The sequence below is a fragment of the Bos indicus genome, chromosome 29 (assembly GCF_029378745.1).
Source record: "Bos indicus isolate NIAB-ARS_2022 breed Sahiwal x Tharparkar chromosome 29, NIAB-ARS_B.indTharparkar_mat_pri_1.0, whole genome shotgun sequence".
Lineage (NCBI taxonomy): Eukaryota > Metazoa > Chordata > Mammalia > Artiodactyla > Bovidae > Bos > Bos indicus.
The window spans coordinates 15911747-15934209 of record NC_091788.1 but is presented as its reverse complement, the minus strand read 5'-3'; the positions used below and the strand labels follow the sequence as shown (position 1 = coordinate 15934209).

General features: G+C 40.2%; 1 protein-coding gene across 1 annotated transcript in view; it reads right to left on the bottom strand.

The window, feature by feature from the left end:
* The window catches only part of TENM4 (teneurin transmembrane protein 4), a 3327204-nt gene that overhangs the window by 1800767 nt on the left and 1503974 nt on the right, over nt 1-22463 (bottom strand). Inside the window, exon 6 of the mRNA XM_070782510.1 lies at nt 1379-1441. The gene's annotated coding sequence lies outside the window, so the exon portion shown is untranslated. The remainder of the gene's footprint in view (nt 1-1378; nt 1442-22463) is intronic.

Here is a 22463-nt window from a genome sequence, read left to right as displayed (position 1 = left end):
ATAGGACTATTTTTGCACATTTGTTCGTGTAAGCCACGTAGTTAGTTATCACAAACACTTTCAAAAACACTTAGGATATTACTTTCATATGCTGTATACAGCTCATTGGTGGCAAATCTAGTCTCACTTGACTGCATTTCTTTTCAGAATGGAAATTGCTAATAAGAGTCAAAAGGTCCAAAATCAACCTAAAGCAAACCAAAAATAAGGCCCAAACCTGACACTCACACAACATAAATAAGAAGCAATTTCCTTGAATTAAAAAGTCATATAATTATACCAAGCATAACCCAGAGGACTGATGCCAGATTTGGCATTTCAGAAAGCAAAATGTGTGGAAAGAAATGAAACCGATGTTATGAACGGTCAATTTATATGTGCACTGTTTCTGTATACTGTATGTCATGCTGTTGTACTATTTCCAAGTAATATTTTGCAAACAAAATGCATATCATCGAATGGAAGAAGTTTTGTTCAAGTCATTCGGTGTGGCCAGTTGGTCACTGAAAGGAGCAGTGGCCATGCCTGGACATGTTTTCCCAGCATCCAGGTCTGGGAGGTAGGTACTCTCATCACCAATCCTGTTTTATAGACGAGGACATTGGACATAAAGAAAATTCACCCTCTCAACACTACAAATCACTCAATGGAGTGTGTTAGTAGTTTCAGGGCTCCCAAGCAAATAGGATTCCGAGTTAGTTTTCTATCCTATGATTGATAAACAACTCTTGGATGAGTTTAGGGAAACCATTCTCTAGGCATTTTTCCAGTGCCTGCCTTTGTGTTCAGACCAGACATATGACTGAACTTTTTTCTTGATCTGCATTTGCTCTAATTCCTTTCTTCAGGACCATAATCCTTCATTTAAACTCAACCTACTTCCCTGCAGTTTAAGTCTCCAGTCCTCAACTTCAAACTGGCAGCTGAAGATTAGATGCTACCCTTAAAGCAATGCTATTTTAAAAAATGGCTATACCTTAGATCAGACACCCTTGGATGTCAAAGCTTGTCCAGACCAAACACAAGTTTTCAAATCCCTCTGGATACAGACTGGTGTCCTTTAACCTGTGCCCATCAAGTCAAGCATGGCACCTTTCCCCATGACTGAGCACGTCACAGGCTTCTCTCTGAAGCCTGGCCAAGCTTCAGCTCAAATAGCATAATTTTCAGGGACCAGTGCTGTTGTCCAAAAAGAGATTTCATTTTCTTTTGACATTTTCCCTTTTAAAATACAGGAATACAACACAACCTACAAGTTTTCCAGTGCTTTGCAGGAAGCCAATTACAGTATGTTCTAACAAAGGGTATAGGGAAATTAAAATAAAAAATGACCAAAAATCAGATCCCTAAGAATTGTCACTTGCAATATTGCCCTTACCTTTTAATGAAAGAAAAGATCAAGTGTTCCAACCGTCACCTCACTCCTTCAGAAAAACAGCTTCTGCCAAGAGATGATTAATGACTGTTACTTATTTGCCTCAAATGACTGAGTTTCAGGGCAGTCAGAAGCATTTTTTTAATCATTGACTTATTTCCTAATACAACTGGTTTCAAAGCTAAATCCTACATTTCATGAAATCACAGGCAGAATGGTGTATGTACTTTCATGGATGTTAAGATATCTTGGTCTCCTGCGGGGCTCCAAACTCAGTATCACTTGCTTATTTTGGGGGTTAAAGTTTAGCAGGCAATAGGAAGATGATTAAGACCTATTTATGCCATACTATAAAGTCTCATGTTTAACCTCTATGAGATTTACTCGGAAGCTTTAAGCAGTGAAGCATTTTTTTGAAGTATACTTGATATACCATATTATGTTAGTTTCTGGTGGCTCAGTTGGTAAAGAATCTGCCTGCATTGCAGGAGACCCAGGTTTGATCCCTGATTTGGAAAGATATACCCTGGAGAAGGAAATGGTAACCCACTCTAGTATTCTTGCCTGGAGAATCTCATGGACAGAAAAGCCTGGTAGGCTACAGTCCACTGGGTCACAAAGAGTCAGACATGACTGAATGACTAACACTTTCACTTTCAGGTATACAACACGATAACTCAATATTTTTATAGATCGTACTTAGTGAATAAATTGATTACAAAATAATGGTTGTATTTCTCTCATGCATAATATATCCTTGTTGCTTATTTATTTTGTACATAGTAGTTTGTACCTCTTAATCCCACATTATTTTACCTCTCCCCCGTCCCTCTCCACACTGGTAACCGTTAGTTTGTTGTCTATATCTGTGAGTCTGTTTTGTTAGCCACTGTGTAAAATAGGTTCCTCAAAATAGAACTATTATATGATCAGGCAATTCCACTCCTGCATATATATATATATGGTTTATATCTGAAGAAAACAAAAACATTAATTCAAAAAGAGATATACACCCCAATGTTTAAAGCCAAGATACGGAAGTAACCTGTGTCTATCAACAGATGAATGAACAAAAGAAGATGTGATATATATATATATGCTGTTGTTTGGTCACTAAGCTGTGTCTGGTTCTTGTGTGACTCCATGGACATAGCCCGCCAGGCTCCTCTGTCCATGGGATTTCCCAGGTAAGAATACTTGAGTGGGTTGCCGTTTCCTTCTCCAGGGGATCTTCCTGATCCTGGGATCGAAGCTGTGTCTCCTGCATTGCTTGTGAATTCTTTACCACTGAGCCACCTGGGAAGTGTATATATATATAATATTTCTAATATTCCATTGTATATGTATACACATGCAATTTAATATTGCGAAGAACCAACTCATTGGAAAAGACCCTGATGCTGGGAAAGACTGAAGGTGGGAGCAGAAGGGGACGACAGAGGATGAGATGGCTGGATGGCATCACCAACTCAATGGACATGAGTTTGGGTAAATTCCAGGAGTTGGTGATGGACATGGAAGCCTGGCTTGCTGCAGTCCATTGGGTCGCAGAGAGTCAGACACAGCTGAGCAACTGAACTGAACTGAACAGTCATAAAAAGGAATGAGACAATGCTATTTGCAGCAAAGTAGGTGGATGTAGAGAGTATTTTGCTTAGTGAAATACGTGAGACAAGGAAAGGCAAATACGCTACATTATTACTTATAAGCAGTGAAACATTTTTGAGGAAATATGCTGAGAACTGTGTGAGACTGGCCTGTAGAGACCGTAAGTGGTGTAAGGAAGGCCAGATAGAAAGCTAGCAAATATTCTAGGCCCAGACCCAAGAAGATGAGGCTAAAATTACAATGATGGTTGTAAGGGCGGGCTTGAGCCATGTATCAAAATGAGTGCTCAGTAAATATTTGTGGCTAAAAGGGAAGGAAGTTGGGAGGGAGAGTAAGAGGGAGGAAGGGAAGGTTAGATAGAGGAAAGGAAGGAAGGGAGGGAAAGAACAGGGAGCAGGATTAGCTAAAACCCCTTGAAATTCTCCTAGGTAGTGTATAATCTTGGTAACTGTATACAGTATTTAAAAACCACATTCTATAACAGCAGTTCTCAATGAAGTGTCACATTAGAACCACTTGAGTAACCTATAAAATCTTGATGCTATGACTATATTCCAAACCAATTAAGTTAGAGCCTCAAGGGGTAGACCCTGGGTCTCAATATTTTTTTAAATTCTTCCCAATGATTCTAATGTGTAGTCAGGACTGAAAAATCAGTGCTCTGTAGACTGCCTGCCTCTGGAATCAATCTCTGCCTAATAATTGGTTGCCATGGAAATTTATCCACTATTTTGGTGAGGGTTGTAAAACCTCCAGGTTACTTTAATTCTAAAAATAGCTGATACACTTTTCAGTCATTGGGATAACAAAGTCTTCTTATGATCCATGGCCAAATTAAAAGTATTGCAGTAGGACCCACTTTTTCTCTATATGGACCCATTTAGATCAACTCAGAGAACTCGAGTTAGGCTCTGGTTCTAGCTATGCATTAAACAACACCAGAAAAGTCACTGGACATTTGCTTCTCATTTGCTGGATAGAACCACCTCTAAGGTTAACCTCCAAGGTTAACCTCCATGTTACCTGGGAGTGATGTGGACAATAGGCTTATGTATTGTTCTTGCTGTTTTATTAGCTGTTACAACACTGGGGAAATCACTTAACCTGCAGTTTCTTATCTGCATAATACAGACACTCATATCTCAAATTTGTTTTTGAAGATAGAACGAGATAAGACATTTGTCAACTTGTCCATTTCAATTATTATATAATATGATATCTACAATAACAATGGGCTTCCCTGGTGGCTCAGCTGGTAAAGAATCCATCTGCAATGCAGGAGACCTGGGTTCTATCCCTGGGTTTGAAAGATCCCCTGGAGAAGGGAAAGGCTACCCACTCCAGTATTCTGGCCTGGAGAATTCCATGGACTACAGTCCATGGGGTTGCAAAGAGTCAGACACAATTGAGCGACTTTCACTATCATAGGAATAGATGTTTCTTCTGTCTGTTAATATCCATAAAGATGTACAGAAATTTAAGATTAAAGACAATTTATGTATTAGCTTTCCTTCATTCTACCAGGTTTTTAAATATCAGCATCCAATGTGTACTCCCTTCTCTTTCAAATCACAGTGCATAACAATAATTCGGGGGACTGCCTTGGTAGTCTACTGGCTAAAACACTGTGCTCAAAATGCAGGTGGCCTGGGTTTGATTCCTGGTCAGGGAACTAGATCTCACATCCTGCAACTAACAGTTCACAGGCTGCATGCAACTAAAGAACCCACATGCCATAACAAAGATTGAAGATCCCAGGTACTGGAACTAAGACTTGGAGCAGCCAAATAAATAAACATTAAAAAAATTAGAGCAAAACAAAAGCAATAATTTGGGTTGCCAAAACCTGTGACATGTATGTTACACTTTTCTGAAGGTTGAAGGGAATGTTCAAACTGAGTCAAACAAAGATCCTCATTAACAATTGTCTGTCCTCTGGGGTGCAGTGACTGACATGACTAGAATCTCCACATTCTTGCAGGGAACATAATCACTTTATGAAATCAGTGTCATTCATGAAACACCTCCTACACATACATAATTACTGCAATTGACAAGTGTATCTCAGTGTTAATACAGATGCTGTTTTATCTAAAAGGCAAACTTGGAGAGGAAAAAAAAAAGCGAAACAATTCATTTTCAGTCTAATTAAAGTCATTATAAACAGCCTCCTGGTGCTTAACCTTTTTTCCTCCAAAATCCCAGTCTTTTAGTTGAATGCTCAGATCTGGAGCTTCGTTGAGGTTTTCCTTAATTGCCTTTCCATCACTAATGGGATTCACTTCATTATTACCTCTGCCAAAAGCTGCCTCCAACTTTCAGCTCCCATGCTGAGACATTTACATGCCTATTTATAATGTTAAATGCTGAAGTCACACCACCGTAAAGTTTAGGTAACTAAATTGGAGTGTGACTCCACTGACTGGGAAGCATTGACTTAGATTATATTTTCTTAGATATCTATAAACTGTCTCCAAATGCCTCTTTCTGCTCATTCATCCCCTGAATTTCGTGCTCGCCTTCCTTTTTTCCTTTCTTCCTCCCTCCCATTTTCCCTCCTTTCTTTCCCCTCTGATTCTTTCTCCTTCTCCACCTCCTTTCCTTACCTTGTCATGTCCCATGTCCATCCTCACAATAATCTCCCAGAACCATCTTACTATTTCAACAATGTCTACGATCGTATCACCAATCTTTTTTTTTGTTTGTTTTTTAACAGATAGCTTGCCATCTATCTTTGCTGCTAAGTCGCTTCAGTCGTGTCTGACTGCACGACCGCACAGTCGGCAGCCCACCAGGCTTCTCTGTCCATGGGATTCTCCAGGCAAGAACACTGGAGTGGGTTGCCATTTCCTTCTCCAATGCATGAAAGTGAAAAGTGAAAGTGAAGTCCCTCAGTTGTGTCTGACTCTTAGCGACCCCACGGACTGCAGCCTACCAGGCTCCTCTGTCCATGGGATTTTCCAGGCAACAGTACTGGAGTGGGGTGCCATTGCCTTCTCCCATCTATCTTTAGTTAACTTTAACAAAGTCTGTGTACTCAGTTTCAAGATCCCAGTTTAAAGCTGAGCGGACTAAAGGTCAAGAGAGAAAAATAAGATGATGAAGAAGACCCAGTTCACATGAGAGTAAGGTAGGACTTGAACCCAGCCCTTGCCCTCTGGGAAGAATTGGATGAATCAACATAAATGAGGTGTCACATCATAGAAGGGGGGTGACCCAGAGATGAACAGTGTACCTCTAAGGCCTCTCAGTGAGTCTCTAGGGGAGGAACAGCAGGAAGTCAGACTTACCAACCCCCATGCCTTGTTCTTTTTATCCCTTTTCACAAAACCTCCTTGAGCTGCATATTAAGTAGGAATCATTGTGGTCTAGTCAAAGAGAATGTTAGCAGGGTTAGAAGTGGCTCAAGGGTAGGGACATATTCTTACCTAGTGTCAGAAAGAGGGCAGACAGTGTTAGATAGGGCGTCAGGAATTTTCTGTTGGTTTGCTGCTTTGTTGCCATGAAGCTTTTCTGTGCATATAAACACAGAGCTGTTGGGGTGGGAGCTATGAGGAGAACATGGGGATATTTGGGGGAAACTGGAGACTCCTTCTCACTTAAGGGGTTTCTGTCCCATGTCTACCAAACCTTGACAGGTCATATGTGTGTGCGTGCATATGTGTGTGAGTGTGTGTGTGTATCTGCGCTAGTGCACATGGGCATTAAGCGCTAGTAGTGATGCTGAGCAGGGCCCTGTGGGGCTCCTGGAAACAAAGCCTCCCCCATTTCTCTGATCATAGGAATCAGCCTTCATTCAGCCCCCATGACCTTCCCTGAGTTCCAACGGGCCGATTCAAGAGTTGCTTATTAGGGAATAGAGGATGTGAGACCAGGAGGAAATGAAGGGTCAAGAGAAAAACATTGCAGCCTTCCAGCAAAGTCCTGGTTCCCCAAGAAGGGCCACCCGCAACAATATTTTTGAGTTGTTTTGCAGACACTGAAACCCCCAGTAGGTAGAAGAAGTTAATAGTTAATGACGGTATGCTGCCCACAAGATGTTGACCCCTGAAGGTTAATGATACTGACTCCTACTTACCTTACCACCAACCAGTCAGAAAAATGTCCACAAGCTAATATGTCTCTTTGAATCACTACTCCCAAACCTTTCAATTCCCTCCCCAAGTTGGGACACACAGCTTCGAGGGCATTAGCCTCCTGTAGCCCTCTTTGACTGGCGAAGCAATAAAGCTATTGTTTTCACTTCACCCAAAACTCTGTCTCTGAGATTGATTTAATTCAGTGTTGAGGTACAGAGGCCAGATTTGGCTTCAGCAGTAAAGACATCCAGAGAGGTGTGTTTTAACATAGCCTCTGGCCTTCAAAGAGTTTACAGCTCAACCAGAGAAACTGGCTAACACTGAAATAATGAACAAGATACAGTTTAAGAATTTTTAAATGCAATAGAAAGACGAAGTCGATTACAGCCCAGCTCCAAGAACAAATATTATGAAGACTTTAGAAATGGCGATTATGCAAATATTTACGGGATGCCTATTATTTGCAAGACTCTGCTTGCTACTGTTTAAATGTTCAGTGGGAGATGGCGTTGTCTTGTCCGTAATTTTAATCAAGTATAAAATATCTTGAGGTGAACATGGGAAGCAGTGAGAACATAGAGGGGAGAGCAGCCCATTCTCACTTCCTTGATAAGGCAGCATCTATGCTGAGGGCCAGAGGATAAACCCAGATTAGGCAGGAAGGGTGGTTATTTTCTCTTCAGCTTCCCCTTTCCTGTCTGTTCTCTGTCCTCCTCTGACCTGCTGCTGCAGACTCAGCAGCTGACATCTGTATGGTGTAGTACTGTTGCTTCCTTGCTCTTTGATCTCTGCTTGGGGCTTGGCCAGCAAGGAAATACTGATAGGAAATAAGGGGTCTGGTGGAGAGAGAAATGGAGTGTTTCTCCCTCCCTGCTGGAATATCCCGTCTCCAACAGTTTCATCTCTCCATGATCACAGCGCTTGCCAGGAGGCTCTTCTTCTGGGATTCTAGGTTCTGGTCCTCAGCTGGCCCCAGACTACTTGGCCCTACAGGGATAAGAACTTCCCAACTTGCTAGTTTCTGAACATCTCACTATTAATTTCCTCAGCATCCTTTTCTTAAGCCAGCCTAACATTCCGTTCTGTAAGTGGTTCTTATATTAAAAGCCTCTTCATGTGAACAATTTAGGGTGGATTCTGTTGCCTGCCTATAAGCTGGCTGATGGATATACCAGGTGAAGGCAGAGGGAGAGGTGGGTTGGGAAGGGTGTAATGCCCAGTGACCGTGTGTTGCTCCACATGGATGGAGTAGAGGATGACATTGTGGTAGAGAGTGGTGAGACTAAAGAGGGAAGCTGAACATAAAGGGCTTTGCATGTTGCACTGGGAAGTTTCTACATGACAATATAGAAAAATGTTTATGATATATTGCTGCTAAGTTCCTTCAGTTGTGTCCGACTCTATGCAATCACATAGACGGCAGCCCACCAGGCTCCCCTGTCCCTGGGATTCTCCAGGCAAGAACACTGCAGTGGGTTGCCATTTCCTTCTCCAATGCATGAAAGTGAAAAGGGAAAGTGAAGTCCCTCAGTCCTGTCCGACCCTCAGCGACCACTTGGACTGCAGCCTACCAGGCTCCTCTGTCCCTGGGATTTTCCAGGCAGGAGTACTGGAGTGGGGTGCCATTGCCTTCTCCGTTATAATATATTAAGTAACAGTAAAAAACAATTTTGAAATGTTTATGTGTACATTACAATTTTAACTGTATTCTACTTAGGGTAAATGATATAATAAAATACATAAAATGAGAGTGGGGCTATCTTATGGTATTTACTATATCGGGGATTTGTTTTATCTAGTGAATTTTCTGAATTGGATTACATTGATTTTATGAATTTTAAAACACACTTTTAAAGAGCAAATATCCTGAAGCGCTTGTTCAGTGGAACTCCCTTAAGTACAATGGATAAAAGGCGCATTCCTGATGAGCTCAGCCTGGCTCACAGAATTCGCAATTCTGTGCAAGTGGGCTGTGAGCACCCCTCTGAAGGTAGCCACCGAATGGGGTATAGACAGCGGAGATTTCATGGTGGAGCACAGTGGGAGACACCTTTTTTCCATATAAAGGCTGAGTCTAGGGAAACAAAGTTTCCCTGAAAACAGGATATTTCACTAACTGTCCCAAAGCTAGGGTGTTTCAGGGAATAGAAACTGCTCCCATATATTGAAGCAATTTTTTTGTAGGTTCTTGAATTAAGAGATCAGTATTCCATAACCCGTGAATATAGCAGGATCAGACAGGCGATCTACCACAAGCCAGTGTCAGTGGTTTGGCTTTGCCTGTGTGATGGTGAGTGGACACAAATTTGGTTTGGTAAAGAATCTGACTGAATATCACACTCTTAATGTTCCTCATTCTGGCCTTTTCCACCACCAGCCTTCTAGTAAATATTTTGTAGAACAGGTCACAGTGAAAGATGAGTTGTGGCCTGACTTATGCCGATTTGAATTTCTCGTAACTGCATCTGTCATTGAGGATTAATGCATTTGATCCTACACACTGCTGGGGAGGAAAAACACTTTCTCTACCATTCTAGGTTCCTCTGGCTGATCTAAGACTTAAACTGACATAAGACAGATTAACAGGAGAAAATCAAACCATGTTCAGTAACATGTATACACGAGAGAGGTTCACGGAAACTAACTTGTCAAATGGTCAAAAATCTTCATTTAAATGTCATCTCTAGATGATGACAAAAGAGAATGTTGAGGGTAGTGCTTTGGAATTTCAAAGGGGAGGAAGGCAATTGGCATTGAGAGGAAAAATCAAATGTTTGGTAATAAAGGTGTGCTGGGTGATGCAAAGATAACGGGCCACAGAGTTAAGTCTGATCTCTAAGAGCTTCCTTCACCACACCCAGCCCATGCTTGAAAGTATCTCTAGTGATAGCTGGATTCCTCTATCTAAATTCTTCAGGCAGTTAAGGGGAAGGTCAAAGTTTGCTCTTGAGTCTTTTGGACCTTGATTATCTTCAGCTCAAAATACTCTTCATGCCAAAGAGATATCTTGGAGTAGTAAGTTTTGCACCCCTACAAACAACCTCCGTGAGATTGGTTTATGCAAATCTGTTTCTGAAAGAAGGCTCCACCTACACTTGGTTAGGCGCCTCTAGGAATCTCCCTTCTATACCCCTAGTCTGGGGCTCCTCTTTTGGACTATTCACTTCCAGTGGGATGATGTCTAGGACTTGGCCTGGCCAAGGAGCGAGCACGTCCGTGACTAAGGATGGTTGCATGCACCGCCTTATTTCTTGACCAGCGTAAGAAATGTCAGCACAGATGACATTTTTCAGCCCTCAGAAAAATATTTCCTGATAAAGGGGAAAATCTGCAGAGCAGCTCCCAAAGTTGTAAACATCTATCAGAGGCAGAGAGTAAACATTTAATCAGCTCCCAGTCTTTGGGACCTTAGATCACGGCCCTGTGCAGTAGCAGCCTGGACTTATGGTACAGAAGAGAAGGGAAAGACTGGTGATAACTGGCAGGTTACTGGGAGCTACCCTACCATCCGTCTTCCTTTGGATTCTCTAGTCCCTCTGCCTAGCTTTGCTTGTGGGGCCAAATCTAGCTCTAAGACAAAGAGAGCCCCTCATGGCCAGGGGGCCACTTGCAAAAGAGGACAGTGCACACTGATAATGTGCCTGCCACAAGGGCATCTCTCAAAACTACCACGGTGACAATCAAACTTTGCAACAAGAAGTTATGGTTCTTAGGGAAGAGGGCTGGGCCACGAGTTCTGAGAAACAGTATGTCTCAGCAAGTCTCGTGAGTCAGGCTTATTAGAAATCAACTCTTAGCTCTGCCACTAACTCTCTGTGTGACCCTGGGCATGTTACTCCACCTCTGTCCTAATTTCATCATTTGTAAAAGTAGGTTACATGAAACCTATCTGTTAGAGTTAACTTGGTTGCTAGATGACTAGCAAAGCATATCTCTGCTAAGTCACGTCAGTCGTGTCCGACTCTGTGAGACTCCATAGACGGCAGCCCACCAGGGTCCCGTCCCTGGGATTCTCCAGGCAAGAACACTCGAGTGGGTTGCCATTTCCTTCTCCAATGCATGAAAGTGAAAAGTGAAAGTGAAGTCACTAAGTCATGTCTGACTCTTTGAGACCCCATGGACTATAGCCTACCAGGCTCCTCCATCCATGGGATTTCCCAAGCAAGAGTACTGGAGTGGGGTGCCATCACCTTCTCTCAATATAGCAAAGCATAAGCACCTATATTAGACTAATGTAAGCAACACACGTTACTTCCATTTAAAATTCTTCTACTCAATCTCCTCTCATTTCTTTCATGAGAAAATCAGTGCTCAGAAGGGAGAATGAATGTTTTTACCAACGTTACATAGTTGCTTTTTGGTAAAAAGTGGTACACCGGAAAACACATGGAATCAAGAAGAAATAGGTTTAAATCCCAAGTTTATTTTTCAATGTGATGTTGGGAGAGTTGCTTAACTTCTCTAAGCCTCATTCATGGATATAAGGGGTTAATGATGCTGCTCTGCCTTGTCTCTGCCATGCAGTTATTAATAATTTATGTTCTACTAAGAAAGAAAAATGTTCTAGCTAAGGAGTCTGATAGGAGACCCCCACATAAATCTGGGATACCAAAGGGTTATGCCCTCCAGGTAAGTGAAATAATGACATCCCCAGGAAGTGTGTATACCTCAGCCCTGGTGGCAGAGGGTGCATCTTTCTTAAGAACTTAAATCATATGTGTTCAGGCCATCATGCCTTCTGGATTTACACTGCCAGTATAGTCCCCCATTTCCAACAAAGAGCAAAAAACCCTGGTGCAAAAAATTTAAAATTGGCTCGATGCCCCCACATGACAATTGGAAGCCAACTTTTCTAGAAAAACTAATAACAGTCCATAGAGATGTTAATATATTTTAAGATCCATTCCAAGTTTCAATTTGTGAAAGTATGAAAAAACATGCATCTTAGAATTGATGAAATATGATAAACACAGCAGTACCCTCTCACATGATTAAGGAATAATGATTGCACATATATATAATCATATATGATTACACGTGTATGTGGGGCTCTGTGTATGTATCTTCTTAATTGTGTGTGACTTTGAGTGGGTCTCAGAAAAGGATGACATCTGTGGTTCCTAAGAGCCTCTTTACTTCTGCTTTAATGGTTTATCTTAGAATATTGCATGTTGTTTTTATTTATTCCCAAAGATTTACTTCTGTCACGTCTCAGGCTCAAATTAAGGCATCCTTGACTGTACTTGAAATGTCCAACAGTTTAATGGCTCAATTTTCTGAAGAATTAGGGGAAGGAAATGCTTCTACTAAATTCCTCTTTATCACCTACAGTTTCTATTCTAATCACCTGATATTGTTCATTATCTCCTTTAACATTGAAATATATTACTAGGCCAACAGTCTCCAGCTCTGAAATCTAGCTTTGGCCGAAGGTGGCAAAGAAATCCCAGAAGAAGCATTTTTCCATTTTTGGATCCTAATAATAAAAATGGTAATAAGCTTGCAATCTTTTGTTTTTATGCCACCGTAAGATACTTCATGAGGGATTAATTTATGAAAGATCACAAAGGTGCATATCAATACTTTTTAACCATTGTCTAACTCAATGAAACTATGAGCCATGCCGTGTGGGGCCACCCAAGATGGACAGGTCATGGTGGAGAGTTCTGACAAAAAGTGGTCCACTGGAGAAGGGAATGGCAAACCACTTCAGTATTCTTGCCTTCAGAACCCCATGAACAGTATGAAAAGGCAAAAAGATAGGACACTTAAAGATGCACTCCCCAGATTGGTAGGTGCCCAATATGCTACTGGAGATCAGTGGAGAAATAACTCCAGAAAGAAGGAAGAGATGGAGCCAAAGCAGAAAAGACACCCAGCTGTGGATGTGACTGGTGATAGAAGCGAAGTCTGATGCTGTAAAGAGCAATATTGCATAGGAACCTGGCATGTTAGGTCCATGAATCAAGGCAAATTGGAAGTGGTCAAAAGGACGGAGGCACAAAAGGGCTTTTGGTGGGAAGAGAAATGAGGAAAAGGGAGGAGTCAGCAAGCCTGCAGAAGTGCCCGATGCCCACCCTTTTAGCACACCTGTGCTTCCTTACCATGCTATCTACTTCCCAGTTCCCTTGCTCAGTGAGTAGGCTGGACTACGAGGAGCATGTGAAAGCAAGATTGAAGTCACATTCAGACAGGTTAATCTCAAAATCTTTTAACCAGTCACACGTGACAAACTATGGAAGCATTCTCTGAAAGCAAGGGGTCTGGGCAGGAAGGAGACCAGTGAGAAAGTTGAATGGTATAGAAATATGTATTTGTCACTCATTTGTTAATCCAGCAGCGCTTCCCAGGTGGTGCTAGTGGTAAAGAACCTGCCTGCCAAAGCAGGAGACATAAGAGATGTGGGTTTCATCCCTGGGTCGGGAAGATGCCTTGGAGGAGGAAATGACAACCCACTCTAGTATTCTTGCCTGGAGAATCCCCATAGACAGAGCAGTCTGGCGGGCTACAGTCCATAGAATCACAAAGAGTCAGACACTACTGAAGTGGCTTTAGCGCTTATTCATCCAGCAACAATATACTGAGTATAATCCAAGCACTGTACCCTCAGCTAGGCTCAGAGGAGAGGGATAAAGTGTCTTGTTATGCAACTTTTTGGTCAGGGAACCCTAACAACATACATCAGGAGTGGAAAGAAGACCTTTCTTCAAATGAATGAGTACATCCTTCCTTTCTTCCTTCCTTCATTTGCTTTTTGGTTCAATAAATATTTGTGTGCAAGACACTATATTCCACGACAGTGAAGGAAATCTACAATCTAGTAGAAACATACATGTTTGTTTTGAGGGTGTACTCAAAGGTTCTGTTCACAGTAGGTGCTCAACAAATCTCTGTCAGTAATACTAGCGACAAGGATGCTGACTGAGCCCTTAGACTCTATTTTCGATATGTTGAACATTTAAAAAAATATTTGATATGAATCTCAATTAGTTATTAATTATCTATTTTAATATAATGACACTCATTTCAGCAAAAGATTAATTTAAAAAATGTCAAGTGATTCGTTAGTGTGTAATTGTTTCTTCCTCAATAAGTTGAATACTAATTTCTTTCTTTTTCTAAAAAGGAAAGAAATCTGAGTGTTTTGAGTAAGTCCTGAATAAGATTGGCAAAGAAATTAGATGTTAATTTAGATACTGCTTAATAAAAATATGATTTCACAAATTGAAACTTCACTTTATATTCTACCTGAAAGCTCCCTTATGAAGGATCTGGGAGACTGGAGTCTATGGAAGAAACACATTAATTTTAAAAAACATAGGTTCAAGGTTGTAATCTCAACTCTTATCTTTGCATTAAACACTCTGAAGCCCTGTTCAGAAGGAAGGAATAATTTGCACCAGTCTTGATTATAAATAGAGTAGTAACCAATTAGGGTAGAAAACCAGGAGATTAAAAAGTAGAGGCTTTAGCATCAGGAGAGAGACAGTGATACATATTATGCCCCCAATTTAAAAACTGAGAAGACAGACTTGATAAGGCCAGTCACTTCTCTAGGTTGAGATGGTCTGAAAAGAGTCATCATTGAAGATTTAAGTCTAGGGCTGTCTAATCTGATGACTATATCCCTTTTCTGTTGGCCCCTTCAGCTGGGGTATAGCCAATGTCCCAGAAGAGAGATATTTCATAATTTGATTCTCATTGTATCTTTTAGGCTTAAGACTAAATTTTCCAAGAAATATGGAGGACAACAAGATAGAGAGCCTTTATCTGTTTCACACGATGTCTCTTCTGAGAGCTTCTAGGTGCACGGGGAAAAATGTTCACAGCTTTCAAAGACTAAGGATGTGGAAGGGTTAGAGGCAGTGTTTTCCAAGCCAAGATTCTTCATGGTTGCGCAGGAGTCCAACAGCCTCAAGATGATGATGCTAAAGTGATCGTTTAGGAAACATATTGCAGCCTGGGCTCTGGAGCTAGACTACTGAGACCCCCTTTGTTTAAAAATACCACTCCGTATTTTTTACTAGCTGTTTGAACTTGAGTAAGTTATTTCAGCTCTCTAGGTTTCATTTTGCTCTAATAATAAAATGGAAGTAACCCTAATTCACAGAGACCATGTAAAGAACAAATAAATTAGTCAGACTAAAATGCTTAGTCCAGTGCCTAGCACATAGTAGGTACTCAATAAATCTTAGCATTTCTTAGCATAATTTTTGGCTCTTATTTTTCAGTCTACCATTAGAAGGAGAAACAGGTTAACTGTCAAAAAAAATCACCATGGTTTAAATATGCATGAGAAAAATCAAAACTCTGTGTCCACATATTTGTGGAAAAAGAGAGCTGTTGAAAAATAAACATCTCAGCTGTTTCTGAATTTTCTCATTAACATTTGTTTGCTCTTTTTGATTCCTTTTGTTTTTGCTAGCAGACAAGTGGTAACAGGTGCCAAAGTTTAAGGAAAAATATGCGAGAAAAAAATGTAAATGTGATTATAACTATCTATTCATTAACTCTTTTTTCCCATGCAAATTATGGGGGGGATGTGAGTAAGAAAATGCAACTCAGGGAACCAGTGCAGCCCCCTCATCTGCATAACGTGTTGGGCTGCTGGAAGGCAGGGCTGAGGCTGCCCGCAGAGATAGATAAAGAGCTTCCAGTGGGGTCTGAAGCCCCAGGCCGTGAGTTTTAACAAACTGGGCCACGTATGGGATGAATGCTGGTCCCAGTTCCTGGGATATTTCCACTTTTAGCACTGAATGTGTCACACGCTGGAAAACTTGGCACTGAAAAACCAGGATATGTGGTCAGTTCTAGTGAGAATTAGATTCAGCAGCAGGTGAGATACTAGACCCAACTAATCATTGTTGTCATTGTTGTCTAGTCGCTAAGTCATGTCTGACTCTTTTGTGACCCCATGGACTGTGGCCCGCCAGGCTCCTCTGTCCATGGGGTTTGCCAGGCAAGACTATTGGAGTGGCTTACTTCCCTAGTGGCGCAGTGGTATGGAATCTGCCTGCCAATGCAGGAAATGTGGGTGTGACCCCTGATCTAGGAAGATGCCCTGAAAAAGGAAATGGCAACCTACTCCAGTACTCTTGCCTGGGAAATCCCATGGACATAGGAGCCTGGCGGGCCACAGTCTATGGGGTCGCAGAGTTGGACATGACTGAGTGATTGAACAACAACTAACCATGCACGTCTGTAATAGACATTTGAATTAAATTCCCACGTTCTACCTCGTGCCTTTGTTCACTTTTAAAGGAACTAGGCACAGTCACTCTACAGTCAAACCCACCTAGCTGGACAGAGAAAAATGGCAAAAGGGCAGAGATTTTCTGTCTTAAGTAGACTCTTAGTTCCTCTCCATCATTTGTTCACATGCAGAGTATATTTGTGGGGCTAGTTTTCCTTTTGCAAGGAGAATAACTGAGCTGTGCTAGTGGCAATGGTGGCAGCAGGACAGGGCAAACCTGGAAAAAAGATGTCATGGATGTGGTTCACAGTGTGACAAGTACCAAGTAGGTAGAGTGCACTCAGAGTGACTGTCTACACAGCTTCAATAAAATGAAGTAGCATGGAAACCTCATTCATTCTAGAAAATGCAATCTGATATTTTGCAGAGAGCCTAGAAAGAAGAGTACTTTCATAGTCTCTTTTTTGAGCACTTAGAAGTGCCATGCATTTATTTATACGTGTTCTCATGTAATCTTTTAATGCCTCTGTGAGGTAGTGTAGACCAGAAAGACGGAGGCTCAGTGACAAGTCTGTGGATGGAGAAAATAGTTTTCAGTTCAATCTGTGTCAAAAAGTAGGTAGATCACCTTGGGTGTGTCTTTTTGCTGCAGTGAGAATACACCCCTACATATTCATTTATCAAATAGGTCCTCCTGATTCCTTAGGGTAAGTTTCAAATTTAGCTAAGAGAATAAACATGAAGTTACTCTGTAAAATGGTATCTGGGTACAATCATACCTCCTCCTAGACGCACGCGCACAAACTTTCACAAACATACACATACAGATACGTATACCCTAACGCACCTAGTAACTCTAGAAAATTTGTTTATTTAGTATTTGTGACAATAGCTAACCAAGAAATGATGTGGGAGTGGGGAACTTTAGTTGTTGTCAGTCCTGCCATGCCCTCTGCAAGCCACACAAAATACATATGATGTTAATACAAAGTGCAGTGCCTTTCAGATGCAGCTTCCTCTGGGTCCCTCTGAATTAGAAATTCCTTACTCCATCCTTGCTCTATGCTGTGGTTTTTACATCCATACATCTCAATTTTTGACTGTTTGCCTATCTATTGGAAATACAGACACAACTGAAGTATTTGTGCTTTGAATACTGATGACATTCCAAGTATCTGTGAATATTAACTAGGATGTGTTATCACACAAAGAGAAATGGTTAAAATTATAATTTGTATCTTGTTATCTTGTGGGATTTTGTTCTTAATCTTTCTAATTTCACACAGTCATTCTGGAGTGATACTCCTAGTTTTTGTTTGTTTTTTTTTTTTTTTTTACAATGGGTAAACAGCTTGTTTTATACTTGGTAGCAGCTCATTTTCTGTCATATATCATGAGGATTTTGTATATCAGAGCAAGCCAAAGCATTAAAACTTCTGGGCAATTTGGCATTTGAAGAATTCAGTTCTTGACTTTGAAAGTTTGCATTTAAAGCAAACCAAAATGCTATTTGATGGAGTCCTACACCAGCAGTATATTCATGTCTGGTTCAAAAGAAAAAAAAAAAATCTGTAAAGTCCTACTTTATTTATACTAAAAAACAAACAAAAAAGTTTTAAAAATTGACTTGTCTTGAAAAAGGCCATCTGAAGTTCACAGTTTCCCTTTAGAAATAATAGTACTGTTTTGCCAATGGCAAAACAAATCCAAATATCAAAGGTTTGATGATGTTGAAAACTGAGATCCCAGGAGGTCTGAGGGACTTTGAGTTAGATATATATATTCTGTTATCTTTTTGAGGCTTGAGATGCCCATCCAAAAATCACAAGACTATGTTATTGTAGAAGCTTTCTAATATCTTTAGTGCACTGATGAATAGAAATGAGTCAAATTGCTCTCAAGACACTGCTGGAAAGAAACATGGCTGTTCCTTGGAGAGTTTGACCAACTCAGGAAGGCTCAGCAAAGTTCGAGGATACACAGGTTCTAACCACACTTCTCACCTTCATATGGATCTCATTTTTCCCTTGGATCTAGTCTTGCTGCCTTCCCTCAGTCCCCAACATTTAAGATCTTGTATCAAGGAGTCACAGAGACTGATGGCTGAAAGGGAACTTTAAAATTTAAACTAAACCTTTCAGGGCTTCAATTCCCTCTATAGACTCTGAATCACGTGTTCATTTCACTGATAACTAAGAACCTGCCATGATTAAGGCTGTATCACCTTCAGGGTAGTCCAGTTCTTTGAATGGTTGCCCTTTGTTCTCATCTAGATGCATTTCTGCCTTCCTTTCTTCTTCCTCTCTTTTCCTCATCTTCTTTCCCTTGTATTCTCCTTTCTTCCTTCTGTCCTTCCTTTCTTTTTCTTCCTTTCTTTCTTTAAAAAAACTAATCACGATACCAAGTGCTAGGTGCTAAAATGTAGGAAGTCATACCCAAGGGCAGGATTAAAGTTTGTTTCTGCTCTCAAATATCTGAACCTTTGTAGTGATAGCAGAAAATACAATCCTGTATATGTTGACGCAGAGAAGAAAAACAGTGCTGTGGGAATATGGAAATGGCATTCAACCCATCCTGCCTCCTCGTCTCCTAATACATATGGGTTAATCAAACAATGGGGAAATTCAGTGGACATTTCTTAGGGGAGGGTCGGGTTGCTAGAATTCATTTCTTTGACAAAAAAAAAATAAATAAATAAATAAACTTTAGAAAATCGTCTTTCCACCTTTGTGAATCATCAAATCAAGGTGACCAGAATCCTCCAAGGGGTGGCGAATGACTGATATGAGCAAGGCCAACTACAATCCTTCTGTAGGTATTCTGAATCTTAATCAGAGTAACGAAGTGATAGAGAAATCTTTCAGAGTAGATATTTTTAAATAAAAAATATTATATTGAGGCCTCCCTGGCGGTCTAGCGATTGAGAATCTGCTTGTCAATGCAGGGGACACAGGTTGAATCCCTGGCGCGGGAAGATCCCACAGCAGCTAAGCCTCTGTGCCACAGCTACTGAAGCCCGCCTGCCTAGAGCTCTCACTTTGCAATGGAGAGAAGCCACTGCAATGAGAAGCCGGAGCACCACAATGAAGTGTAGCCCCCACCTGCTGTGACTAGAGAAAGCCCATGAGCAAGAATAAAGACCCAGCACAGCCAAAAACAAATAAACAAGCAAATAAATAAATCTTTCTAAAAAGCACATTGCGACATAGTTGATATACAGTCTTATGTAAGTTTAAAGTATACGGTGCACTGATTTGGTACATTTACATATTGTAATATGATTACCGCTACATATTAGTTAATACTTCTATCATATCACTTTATTATCATGTATATTGTTTGTGAATATTTAAATCCAGTTTGTTAGCAATTTTAAGTATATAATACAGAAACATTTGGGACATTTCATGAATTTGCATCTTTGCCAGCGATCATTGCAAATTTCTCTATCCTTCCAGTTTGGTGTATGTGCTGCTGAATTTGGGCTGGGGTAGATTTGTACTATGTAACTTACATAAGAGGGAATAGATGATCAAGGGTTTCGTGTTGTCCGTATTCACAGTGCTGCTCTGGTTTTGTTAATACTATGAGTTATGAACACCTTTCCAATATATTTCAATTATTTTTAATCTAGCAAGAGGTAAAATCAGTCATTTTTAGTCAAATAACTAACTGAAACATAAAGGCTGTGAAACAGAGAAGATATATATATATATATATATATATATATATATATATATGTGTGTGTGTGTGTGTGTGTGTGTCTATATATGCATGTGTGCATACCAGTTGCTTCAGTTGTGTCCAACTCTTTGTGACTCCATGGACTGTAGCTTGCTAGGTTCCTCTGTCCATGGGATTCTCCAAGCAAGAATACTGGAGTGCGTCCCCATAACCTCCTCCAGAGGATCCTGAGAAGCCTATCTATCTATCTATATATATACACACATACATATTTGTGCAGATATATGTGTGTGAAAACCTAGAGGGACAATATAACCTGAGTGTATATCGGGAGGATGAGGTTTGAGGAAAGAGGTGAGGATGTCAGGATAGAATTATTGGGAAACAAAGTTGGAGAGATCAGAAGAGAAATTCTGACTGGATGTCTTGTGCAATCTTCTCAAGAGCTGAAGAGTCAAAACATCAAGAATTTTATTCCTGACTCTCATCTCCATCCTGATTTTTAAAGAAGTGGACAATAATATCCAAAGAGCTTAAACCACTCTCCATAATGTGGTAGCTGGTGCTGGATATGAGCACAAATTTGTGATAGAAGATTAAATCCACACTATCATGATATCCTTCACACCCTTTTGATGGAAATTAAGAAAAGAGGAAAACAATTTGGTTTCTCAAAACAGATATTACAAAAACAAATAAAATGAAAACAAAAATATAGAAGTGACCACAGATAATGTTTAGTAAGAATATTTCAATATTAGAAAGCTTGTTGATGCAATTAAATAAAAAAAAGAAGCCTCTCAATAGATTAGAAAAAAATGACAATATTCAGCATCTTTATCTGATTAAATATGAAACATCTCTAGGAAAGGTGTGTAAGGAACTCTTTTACTTTTTAATGGCTACTTACTAATAAAAAACACAGAAATTACACTTAAATATGATAATACAGGACATTTACTTTAAGCTTAGAGACATGATATCTATTCTCTTACTAATATTGTTCAGTGTGCATTGAACAATGCAAAATGTAAGAGAAAAAGAAATGAAAACCTGGAAGACTGAAAAGAGTCAAAAGTATAATTAGATACAGATGACAGAATGATGTATGTAAGATACCAGGAGTCACCAGAACTAACATTGAAACTAATTTCAAAATGTAAACAAAATTTCTGGTTACACATTCAATACAGGCATAACCTTGTTTTACAGCACTCTGCTTTATTACGCTGTGTAGATATTACCTTATTTACAAAACTGAGGGTTTGTTTCAACCCTGCATAGAGTTAAGTCTCTCAGTTCCAACTTTTTCAAAAGCATTTACTTACTTCCTGTCCCTATGCCACATTCAATAATATTGTAGTATTGAAACTTTTTCACTATTATGATTTTTTATGATCTGTGACCAGTGATCCTTGATATTACTATTGTACTTATTTGGGGGTGTCATGAACAATGCTCATATACGTTGGTCAACTTAATAGATAAATATTGTGGTGCTTTGACTGTGCTACCAATCAGATGTCCCCACCACCACAGACACACATCCCTCCCTTTTCTCAGATGTCTTTTATTCCCTGAGATGTATCAATGTTGAAATTAGGCCAGCTGATAATCCTACAATGGTCTCTCAGAGTTCAAGTGAAAGGAAAAGTTGGACATCTCTCATTAAAAATAAAAACCAGAAATGTTTAAGTTTAGTAAGGAAGCCATGCTGAAAGCCAAGATAGGCCAAAAGAAAGATTTCATATGCTAAGAATTATCTAAGCTGTGAATGCAAAGAAAAAGTTCTTGAGGGAAATTAAGAGAGCTACTCCAGTGAATGCAGGGATGATGAGAAAAGGAAACAGCCTAATGCTGATAGAGAGCGAGTTTTAGTGCTCTGGATAGCTACAGCATTCCCTTAAACCAAAGCCCAATCCAGAGTAAGGTTCTAACTCACTTCATTTCTATAAAAGCTGAGAGCTGTAAGGAAACTTCAGAAGAAGAGTTTGAAGCTAACAGAGGTTGGTTCATGAGATTTAAGGAAAGAAGCCATCTGCATAACATAAAGTGCAAGGTGAAACAGCAAGTGCTGAGGTAGAATCTGCAAGTTATCCAGAAAATCTAGCTGAGATGATTAATAAAGGTGGCTACACCAAAAAACAGATTTTCAATGTAGATGAAAACAGTCTTACATTGTAAAAAGATACCATATAGGACTTTAATAGCTAGAGAGGAGAAGTCAATGCTTTGTTTCAAAGTTTCAAAGGGCAGGTTGACTCTCTTGTTTGAGGCTAATGCTGCTGCTGACTTCAAGGTAAAGCCAAGGCTCCATTACCATTCTGAAAATTCTAGGGCCCTTAAGGATTGGGCTAAATCTACTCTGTGCATGTTCCATCAGTAGAACAACAAATCCTGGATAACAGCACATCTGTTACAACATGGTTTACTGAGTATTTAACCCCACACTTGAGACCTACTGCTCAGATAAAAAGATTCCTTTCTTTTATGACTGCTCATTGGCAGTGCATCTGGTCACCCT